The sequence below is a fragment of the Falco biarmicus genome, chromosome 11, assembly GCF_023638135.1.
Source record: "Falco biarmicus isolate bFalBia1 chromosome 11, bFalBia1.pri, whole genome shotgun sequence".
Lineage (NCBI taxonomy): Eukaryota > Metazoa > Chordata > Aves > Falconiformes > Falconidae > Falco > Falco biarmicus.
This window is the reverse complement of record NC_079298.1, coordinates 17,916,234-17,927,199: the sequence shown is the minus strand read 5'-3', so window position 1 is coordinate 17,927,199 and position 10,966 is coordinate 17,916,234.

Genomic DNA, 10,966 nt, shown 5'->3' with positions numbered 1-10,966 from the left:
CTTTCAGTACTGAAGAGCCCAGCATAACACAGGCAATTCAGCAATCAATGTCAGAAATCTTCATTCTTCTCATTGAGTAAAACTCAACTCTTGTTAGTCTCATGCTCAGCATGTCTAAGGATATCCAAGTCTGGCATGTGCACCAGAGTCCTTGAGTAAACTGATCTTTGTCTGTAGAAAATAGTACTTGGTGTGCATTTGGGATACAGTGTGGCCCTGATTCTGAGCAGTGGCTCTAACTAAAAACATAGTTTGTACCTCCCCTCATAATATTTTTATAGCATTTATGACATTGAGAAATAATTACAAAAATAATTAAATAAACAACTCCCTAGCTACTATTACTTATTATCCTAAAATACCAAAAAGCAAAAATACCATAAAACACGTCTCTTTTATCTTCTGGCAGATGATTTGTTCATTGAACAGTAAGTAGGATGGCACTGAAAATACACCACATAAAATGAGATGGTAGTACTGCCTTTAACAAAAATGTTTCTAGAGAGCCTGTCACAACAGGGCATTGATCCCTGATTATAGTACTTAGGTACTACCATGGTATGAATAAATGATGATAGAATAAAAGTTTCCACTGCTGACTGCAGTACTCTGTGTGCTCTTTCAGCTTCCTTGGCAGCCCCTCTCTCCCCACCCTCCCCTCACCACTTCCCTGGTGCTTTTCTCTTGCTTCAGTCAATACCAATGCTTCAAGTGACAAATAAAATTTCTGTCTCTCAGTCCTTTTCTAGACTGCAGGTTGGAACAAGTGAACCATTAGTCACTTCATGAAATCCTCCTTTGTGTGACCAGGCTGAGAGCAGTTGCACCTTTATGCATATTTTATGCACATTTATGGGCTGCATTTCACAGTGCTGTATTTAGTTCCATTACAGTTTTCCATCATATTGCTCTTTTATTATGGCATTAATTATGTATTGTTTTTACTTTATCTTATAGTATTTTTTAATGTTATTTTCTTAGTTGTGTTTTATAATGTGTATAAAGCTAATTTGTAACAGTAAGGCTAATGTTACTCTGGCACTTTGCATTAGCCGAGTTGTTATTTTCTGAACGTTTTTGTTCGGGTACCTCTTAACTTCCCTTTTAAAAAAAAATCAGCATTAAAAACTCTGAGACACCAAATAATTCATAAGCAAAGGGAATTTTTACAAAAATGCAAGAGCTTTTTTAGGAGGATGAGCTTCCACTGTCACCATTCCAGGTCACGAAGCAGCCATGTTGAAAGTGGGCCACCGTCAGCTGAGAGATGTGGTGACACAGTCACTAATGAAAGTGACTTAATGAAAATAGCACATAGATGTAGAGGCATGGCGATATAAAGGCTTTTCTCACCACAGATAGCTTTGATTCCCCACAAGTGATGATGTGCAGTGAGCCTCTGAGCTGGCAACGATTACATGAGTCAGTTGTCATTTGTGGGTTTTTCCAGAGGTAATTCAGGGCACCGAGAGAAGAATCCTATTGCCTTTGGATGTGAGTCTATAACAGAAAACACTGGGGTTTTTTCAAGAGTGCTAACAGAAGTGTTACATATGCCAAATAACAGTAATGCAGGTAAAAGGGAAACATTATCATCACGACTTGTTGGGATACATTGTGATTTCTTGTGAAAATAATAGTTATTGAGCTGTATAGGAGATGAACTTCTACCCAATATTTTCATTACACTACCCTTAAAAAAAAAAAAAAAAAAAAGAAAACCAAACTGATTTACTGATTTTTGTGTGGTATTTAGAGGCTCTGATGAGGCTTATTTGAGTCCCAGGCTTTGGAATTGTAATTGTGGATATCAGTCTGCAGATATCACCAAATGATGACTGTATTGTCATGGAGGTAATTTCAGTGATACTGTCTGTGTTCTACTTAAGCTACCGAGTCCCAGTAGAAGCCAGAAGGTGGCTGGAGGTGTAGCACCCTTTGTAGCCAGAATTATTCATACCAGGAGATCTGTATAAAGAACAATTTCTAGGCCATGTTAGAAACATGGGCTGCAAAGCGTACTGGTGAGAGTACTGCAACAGTCAGGGTGATTTTACCCAGAAATACAAAGTTATTTGACTGCAAGGGCAACGATGCTTCCAAAGGACGTAGTGGGTATGGGTGGCAAATTTAGTCTTGACATCTGAGCTCAGATCTGTCCTGTTCAGCAGCGCAGATGCAGCTGGTGGAGATGCAGACTAGCCCTGCAACGGAATTCACCTGCAGCTGTAGGGCTGCCCTGCCCGAGGAGTACGGCTCAGCCCTGGTGTGGGGAGCTACCGCAGGCGCAGCCGTGGTGCCTAGCCTGGTGCCACATAGGCTGAAAAACAGTGAGGACAGCCCAAGTTTTACAAACCCAGAGTATAACTCCCTGTAATTAAGGTTCAATGAAATAACATTATGAAGTCCTACATTCTTTTTCACATGGAGACTTGATAAATTGTTTGTTGTTTTTTTTTAATTTCCTGTCTGGTCACGTACCAGTTTTTCTTAACTTTTGATGGGAAAATTTATTCAAACCAGTCTTGACTTACAAGATACTAAAGTCTTGGTCTGTCTTAAGCCTGTCTTAAGGATGGCTACGGAATTCTGCAATACTGATAGAACCAAAAGAAAAAAATGTTAATTGACAAAAGCTTTGATTATTTTTTCCTGCCTTATTTCTAGAACTTCCAGCTCTTTGAATTTATTACTTGATAAATTCTTTTTAAAAAGGTAACAACTAGGTTAACAAAGTTAACCTAGTTGAGTGAGGCTTTATACTTAATCTCTAAACACCTGCAGATCTCAGAAATTGTGGCTGCTGACAGCTTTTGAAAAACCAGACTGTGTTACATTTCATATCAAGCTTTTCCATATATTTTCTTCTGTTTTCAGAGGACAGAATAAATCTTGTGAGTCTAGTGATTGTTTGAAAACAGTCATTTTGAAGCGACTTGCCCATTTGAAACAAAGATTGAAAAAGGGACGCAACGGGAAAAGGTTGTTTTGTCCTTTGTTGCTGTTTTGCTGTTTTTAAGAGCACAAGAGTCCTTTTGCCTCTTTCATACTGCTTTTCTAGCTGCAGGCACAGTTGGAGTTCTGGCTTCCTTTCCTGCCTGACCACTGGCTCCTCTTTCCTATCTAATTTGGGGTAAGCAGGAAAGGAAAAATATCTAAATGTAAACAGAGAAAACAAATATGTAAAGATAACATGTAAAGTGATCATGAATGTACTTTCTCCCTCATTAGGTTTGCCATTTGCACCCTTTGCTTAATTACAAGGGTCACGTTGCACATCTATTCGGTCGTTCCTGCTTCAGTGATATTCATTCCTGGCATTTCTATGGGGGGAAAAAAAAAAAAGTCATCAATCTTTCTGACAGAAAAATTCTGGCAATTTCTTCTCAGTTACACTTCCTTCTTTTATACATAGCTGCTGAGCTTCTCAAACCCAAATTTTATGGCCTATGCAAAGTCTGCCCAGGTTCTGCCTCTTTCCTTACTCTCTTGTCCCCCTTACTTGTGTTTTTCCCATTCAGGGCCACGGAGCAGGTGTAGGATGATGAAGGGAAAGGGAGGGGTGCATAGCCGTAGCTGCGAGCCCAGCTGTGCTGGGTACAGCATTGGCACATGGAATGCTGGACTCAGCTCAGGGCTGACTGCCTTTGCTTGCTGTCTCTGTGTGCTGGTACGAGGTTGTGCCTCTCCTCTGGGGAGAAGGTGGCTGGGAGGGTGCAGGAGCAAAGCCTAGTTAGTGCCTTGGTGGACGTGGGTCTTGGCTGGCTTGGAGGAAGCCTCTGAGGAAGCGCGAGGGCAGGCAGGGTCAGCAGCATGCAGGGGCGGCAGTAAGGTGGGGGCGAGCTGCCTCGCCAAGGTGACTTGGTGATACTGCTGGTGCTGAAAGGCTGAGGCTTCTTCCTCTCTATGTTCTGCTCTTTCCGTTGGTTTTGTACTTTTGTGTGCAGCGCTTGACAGCTCTGTGCACAACTCAAGACACATTAGCAGCTTTCAATGAACAGCACAACAGGTATGATTTGAGTACAAGAAACACCCCGTATGCCACTACAGAGCCTCCAGCTCAATGACAACAGCTCCTACCGGTACGCACATCCATGCTGGAGGCAGAGCAGAAATTATGAGTTGTTCCACGAATTTACTAAAAGTAATGGATGTAGGTACTGCAACAATAACATACGAAGCTGAAAGCAGTACATTAAGTAGAAATCACTTTTTAAAGAAGGATCATGTAAAACAGCATTAAGCTCCTTCGTAATCAGGCAATTGTTTAGTATTCATGTATAATAATAAAAAAATAATTAATTACATTCAAAATAGTAGTAATGCATCATTTTAAACTACACTTATGAATTTAGATATATCATTGGAATGAAAATAAATATAGAACTTAATTTAATAGTTGTGAAATAAACCTAGGTTGTATATTTATTTGTACCTCGTGAATGTAATAGAAAACAAGAAAATATAATTTTGTATTGAAGTCTAGGTAACTGCAGGGCATTTACTAAAACTAATATTATCTTAGTTAACTTTCAAACATAAAAAAGGGCTGGGTAAATAACTCTGTATGAAATCTGAAGTATAATTTATAATGAATTTGTACTAATGATATCTAATGTGCCTTATTTAAAAGGAAAGCTTTATTGAGAATAAATGTTACTCATTTACTTCAAAGGGAGTTGCCAGACATATGTAATTTGATGGTAATTTAAAAAATAGAACAATATTTGCTAATAAATGCATGATTTACAAATTTACCTTATGAAAATGAGATGCATAGGGTATAAAATTTTATTTGTGTAATATTAAAGAAAAAAATAATCTCCACTTGAGAATATTTTAGTTTCAAGACAACTAAAAAACAAAATCCTGAAAAGCTCTCTATGATGAATTCTTAAATAATAGGAATTGCTACTTAAATCAAGAGATTAATAATTTTAGTTAAATGTTAACTTAGCTGTTATACTGGTACTATGAGGTATAGCTTTCTGGAAACATTCAAGAATTAGTATTTTAAGTTCGGTTAATTTGCATGGCCAAAACATATGTGGGTCCTGATTCTGTAGAGTGCTGTCAAATAATTTAGCAAAAGCAGGCTTGTGCCCCATATATATTTTGTTCCTAATCATTATGTGCAAAACATCAATATTAACATTAGATCTGCTTGGGTTCATTAAGAGAAAAATGCAGCAGAAAGACCCATGTTTTATAAAACAGTCATTGTTTTTGGTGAATGTATAATTAGTTCTACTCTAATAAAGTGAAAATCTATCCTATAGATAGATTTTCCTCAGATTTTCTTCACAGGCGTGGAACTCCTAATTTAGTATGGCATCTTCTAAAATATTTCCCCCTGTATATCTTTTCACATTTTACAGAGGAACCATTCAATCACCCTTATGGCTCACAATATAAAGATTTGTTCCATCGTTACGGCACTCATAGAGACCTTTGCTCATATTACTTGTTCCATGGGGAATGTTGGGGGGTTTTGTTTCATTTAAAGTGAAGCAATGCTTAGTGCATCGTTCCTGTTTAGAATTTACAGAATGGGAGGTGCTGCAGTCTCGCACAGCTACACATTGTCATGTCTTTCATGTCTTGCTTAATTTACATTAAAAAACCTTCAGCCAAACAGAAAGAAAATCCTTATCTCATACTTACCTAAACCTGTATATTTCATATGTTTAATAGCAAATTTTCTGGTACATTTACTTTTAAAGATATGACTGCTATAACCTGGCTTCTTGGGATATTCAAGGAATTGCAGAATCATGTTGTAAAGTGTACTGATGCTTTCAGCTGAAGTGAAAATGCAGATGGTGAAAGGACATTGGGGGGTTTGTCTGATTGCAGGCTTTTTTCGTAGGAAGTTGTCAAGATTGGCAAGAATCATTTTACGTCATCTGTTTTCTGCAGGGGCACGTAGAGAAACTCTTATTAAAAAACTTCACTGCACTGAAATTAAAATTTGAAACCATTTTATAATCTGATCTGTAGCTGATATCCTAGGGCAGCACCTTGATTTGATTGCATTTTGCATCATGGAAAACTGATTCCAGTGGGTTGGATTCATTCTCCAGTGAGCTGAAGCCATTAGTGATGCACAAAGAATGAGAAAGAGCTCTTCCAAAGGAGGAGCTTTGCCACTAAAAGGACAGTTATATCACTCTAAATGCTAGCAAAGGCAAGGCAGCTTTAATGTCTTATCCAGTTCACTAACACATATTAGGTATAACATGATAAAAATCCTTTGACGAAAAAGTAATTTTATTTATTGAAGATACAGAATTTTGAGGAGAAGAGAGGTGCCTTAGTTTCTGCCCCATGCAGAGAGACCAGCAATACAGTGCAGCTGGCCTGGATCACACTGGAAGAGGGATAATGTTTCCCATTTATCTGACTGCCACATTTGTACGTACCTTTACATATTTTTGTACCTTGGCTCATGGACCCTTGGGCCACTTGGTCCCAATGTAGTTGTACTTGCTCCTTCATAAGAGCTTTGGCAAAGGCTGAAGAGGGTTATTATTATGACAGTATTGTTGGGTCTAAGTCTGATTTAAAAAAGCATTTTCTTTCTCTCAACGACAGCCCTTCTCCCACAACTGCTGCCACCAATTATTTGAGTTGCAGCAGTTTGGTGGTATCTGGAGGTAGCCAAATGCTCAAGTACCAGGTTGGTCTGTGACAGAAGTGTCATCTGCCTCGTTTGTACGGTACTTGTGTGACACACCGATGAGCTCAGAGAAAGGAAAGCAAGGGAACACATGAGCACTGAGTTCCAGTTGTGGGATCACTACCATTTGCATGGACAAAACTATCCAATTCCTTCCTGTACATGCTCATTCCGAAGAAGATCACTGGTCAAAGGAAAGCCTCTGATTTATCTGCATATCAGCAAAACTGGCATTTCAGTAATGATACTCTAATGTGGTGTTAACAGCAGTCCACTCCTAACTGAATCAAAAGGGGTATTTTCTTACCTTCCACATTTTTTGAAAAATGAAAACTTCTTTGCTGTTGTCTGTGAGTCTGTTTTCCTCTCCTCTGGGAGGGAAAGCTATGAGACAGTGGGACAAGGGTTCATAAAATTCTCAGGATTTCGCAAAATCTTCTGAACATGCCTAGAAGGCAGACTTCGGGATCTTGTAGGGAAGTTTCACTGGGTAGTCCAGAATACTGACCCACAGTATTTTGTTTCCATTCCTGTTGCCTCTGAAAAATAAAATCCAAAAATGTTACAAGAGTACTGAGAACATGGATGCTGATTCTGTGAGCTATGGGGCTGTTAGAGAACTTCCTTTTTTGTTGTTTTTGTCTTCTGGGGTTTTTTCCCCTTCTTAAGATTTTGAATAGTTTATTCCTCATTTAATTCTTCACTTATTTCTATGCTCCATGCTAAAGGGGTAGCATGATTAGTACCTGCACTGTGTTGTATACTGTCAACTTAGGATGGCTGCAGACCTTTTCATCTAATCAGCACTCATGTGTCAACTAATGCAAGCATAACACTAAACATGTTCTGATCATCTCCCAGAGAAATGACATTTAATCTCTAGATGTACATTGTGAGAAATCCAAAATGTTTTTCTCATTGGACTGAACACTGGGTGAATATCAAGAAAACCAGCTAAATTCAAAAGGTCAGATTAGACAACTCTGAGGTGAACAGATGTGACTGTATAAGGTTACGCCCAGATACTTCATGTGCGCTTTTTAGACTTGTGTTGGGAATTGCATTTCTGAAACAGTCTCATAGGTGCTGTTATGCAAATTCAAGTGTAAATCACCAGGAGACCAAACCCCAAGCAAATCTAAACCCTCAGTAACACATGTATGGCACATTAGACGAGTCAAAGCAAAACCCAAAGACATACCCCTTTGTGGAATAAAACCTCAACTAGATGATAAATCTAGAATGCTATGACCTGATGAGTAATCTTGAGGTTTTTTTAAACGATATTTTTTTCAGTTAATAGCAAATCATCTGAGGAAAAAACTGTCTTAGATGGCATGTTTTACTGAGTGACTTGTAGGACTGTTTCTCTAATGAACACACACAGTTCTCATAGCCATTGACCCACAGGTGTCAGTGTACTGTCAAGCCATGTACAGACTTCTGTATGTATTGGGATAACCAGAACTGTATTACAGTAAACAAAGTGCAAGGCAAAGTAATGTATTTTTATTGTGGGATTAAAAAAGGATTAGCATAATTTGATACAGATATTGTATGATGAGGTAAGAATGCTAAGTGAAAAATCCTGAAAGAAGGATTACGTTTTCATCCCAATAGTTCAGAACATCTCAGATACACTGTATTTTCACTAATGCTGAAGCTATAAAAAGCTCTGGGTATCCATGTTGACTGTACTGATAACAAATGACACATAAATGCATGGTTTACGAGGAGCAGCTGAGGGAACTGGGGTTGTTTAATCTGGAGAAAGGAGACTCAGGGGTCATGTTATTGCTCTTTACAACTACCTGAAAGGAGGTTGTAGGCAAGGGGGGTGGGGTGGGGGTGGGGTGGTGTAGGTTTCTTCTCCCAGGTAACAGGTGATAGGACAAGAGGAAATAGCCTCAAGTTGTGCCAGGGGATGTTTAGATTGGATAGTAGGAAAAAATTCTTCATGGAAGGGGTGATCAAACATTGGAACATGCTGGAACAGGCTGCCCAGGGAGATGGTAGAACGTCTATTCCTGGAGATGTTTAAAAAACACATAGATGCAGTGCTCAGGGACATGGTTTAGTGACAGACTTGGCAGTCCAGGGTTAATGGTTTGACTTGATGATCCTAAAGGTCTTTTCCAACCTAAATATTTGATTCTATGATTCTACAATTCTGTAAAATTCACAAGTGTCCTTTGAAATAATGAATGCCAATGCTTCAGTGTATGAATTCCTAACCCGTTGGATTCTGCTGCAATTCACAAGTCAAAATGTTGTGGCACTTCTCACTATTGTGCTCTGCAGTTAACAAGTTCCTTGACAATACAGAATCGATCTGAGATCCCAATAAGAAAAAAAATGTTTAGATTATATTATTTTAATTTTATAGGTCCTGCATTGCAAATGAACCCACTATTACAGTTTGTAAAGATAAAATGGAAGGAACAAAATTTCATGTAAGTAGAAAACTAAACATAGCAAATGGTCCCTTATTTATATCTCAGTAGTCAGAATACAAATAAACATCCTTGGTGAAAACACATCAGTGCTTCCAATTAAGGTAATATAATTGCATGCTTTGAAGTGGAACAATGGAAGATTCTGACAATCCGTTGTATTAATATGAGGCACAGACTTCAGAGACGTTTAAAAATAATGTTTAATCTGTATAAAGCATCTGTTACTATATAGGTTTTGTATAACATTTTTGTATTTTTTGTAAACACACACATTAAATCAGTAAATAGATACCTAACTAGCTAAATATAAATTATATGAAATCTGGTCCAATTTTCAATGTTTTCCACAGCTCATAGCTTTAAAAAAGTCTAAAGTTTTTACACATTAAAATTAAATTCATTTTTAGTTGGCACAGGTGCTATAATGAAAACATGTGAGGCTAAGGCCCTTTACCAAAGGAGTCATCACCGTCATGGCCGTAACTGGTGGAATTTTTACAAACTGAAAAGCCAGTCTTTATGTACATTTAGTCCTTGTAAATTCTTCCTTGACTACCAGCAAGGGTGAAAATTGTCCTATTGGGTGTTCTGACATTGACATTTTTTCATTAGGAGTATAATGTGACCAGCAGCTTCTTATACTCAAGTAGAGATATATGACCTGCTTGCTTATATATAGGTTTTCTGCTTGATGCACACTGCAAAAGCCTCTAAAGATACTAGTGCAGTACTGCAACTTTCCTTTGAGGTCAGAAAGAGTTGCTATCCCTAGTTTAGAAATAAAGTTTCCCAAAAAGTGAGGTGGAAAGCATATTATATTTATGTATTACTTAAATGCTTGGGGTTTAGCCATGGATCAGGACCTTGTCTGTGCTAGATTTTGTAAATCTATACATTGTGGGAATACCCTGAAGTCATCCATGGAACCTCTGGCAAAGAATGGAGAAAAAATAAAATAATTTCAGTGCTGACCTTTTGCTAAGACCCCTCTTGGCAATACCAGCTAGGTGCTCCTTGGTAGTAAATGCAACAGTGACCAAGCTTGAGTCACATTGAGCAGGGGGCTTGCTTGTGAAAGTATCTGTCCAGGCTGATTTTGTATGTAGGCAGATTTCCATGTGAGAAATCTCACATTGTCAGTTTGATCAATTTGACTGTACCATAGAATGGTGGTGAGAGACCACAGTGGCTTTGTGATACAGCAGAGCCTAGAAAATCTGGAATAAGTTACTGATGGTAGTATTCAGCCGTGCATAAAGTGAATAAACAGGATGCATGCATCTGTGTTCAGCTGGAATTTCTCTTTAGCATTTGTAGTTATTGGTAAATAAAGATTATCGATGTTTCATCAGTTATACCAATGGTTGAACAATGTAAATGAATTACTGGTGATTTTTCTTATCATAGCATTATTTTTTTTTAATAGCTTGTGGTAGAGCATTCTTCAGTCAGAATCACCAAAAATGGGTGTTTACATTTTGGGTTGTGCTCATGGGACTTGTTTGCCTTGATTATAAAATTGAGATCTTACAAGTTAAACATCTCTAACTAAAACCAGGTGGTTTGTTGTATTTATTTATGGAGAGAGGTTCACATTAGTCGTTTTCAAATGGTGTGTGCTACACACATTTTGTTATCTTCTTTGGCTGTACTCTTGCAATAAAGTGTTCTGTACAGCTAGTATTGATTTGCTTGCAGGCTCTTTCCATGGGAAGGGAAGGTAGCTCCTTAACAAAAATGAGTAATTGTTGTTTAGTCTGCCTCTTTAACAATCTAACCATCGAAGCAGTTTGTCTAAAATATTGTTCGGTCACCAATGGGGAAACTGGGC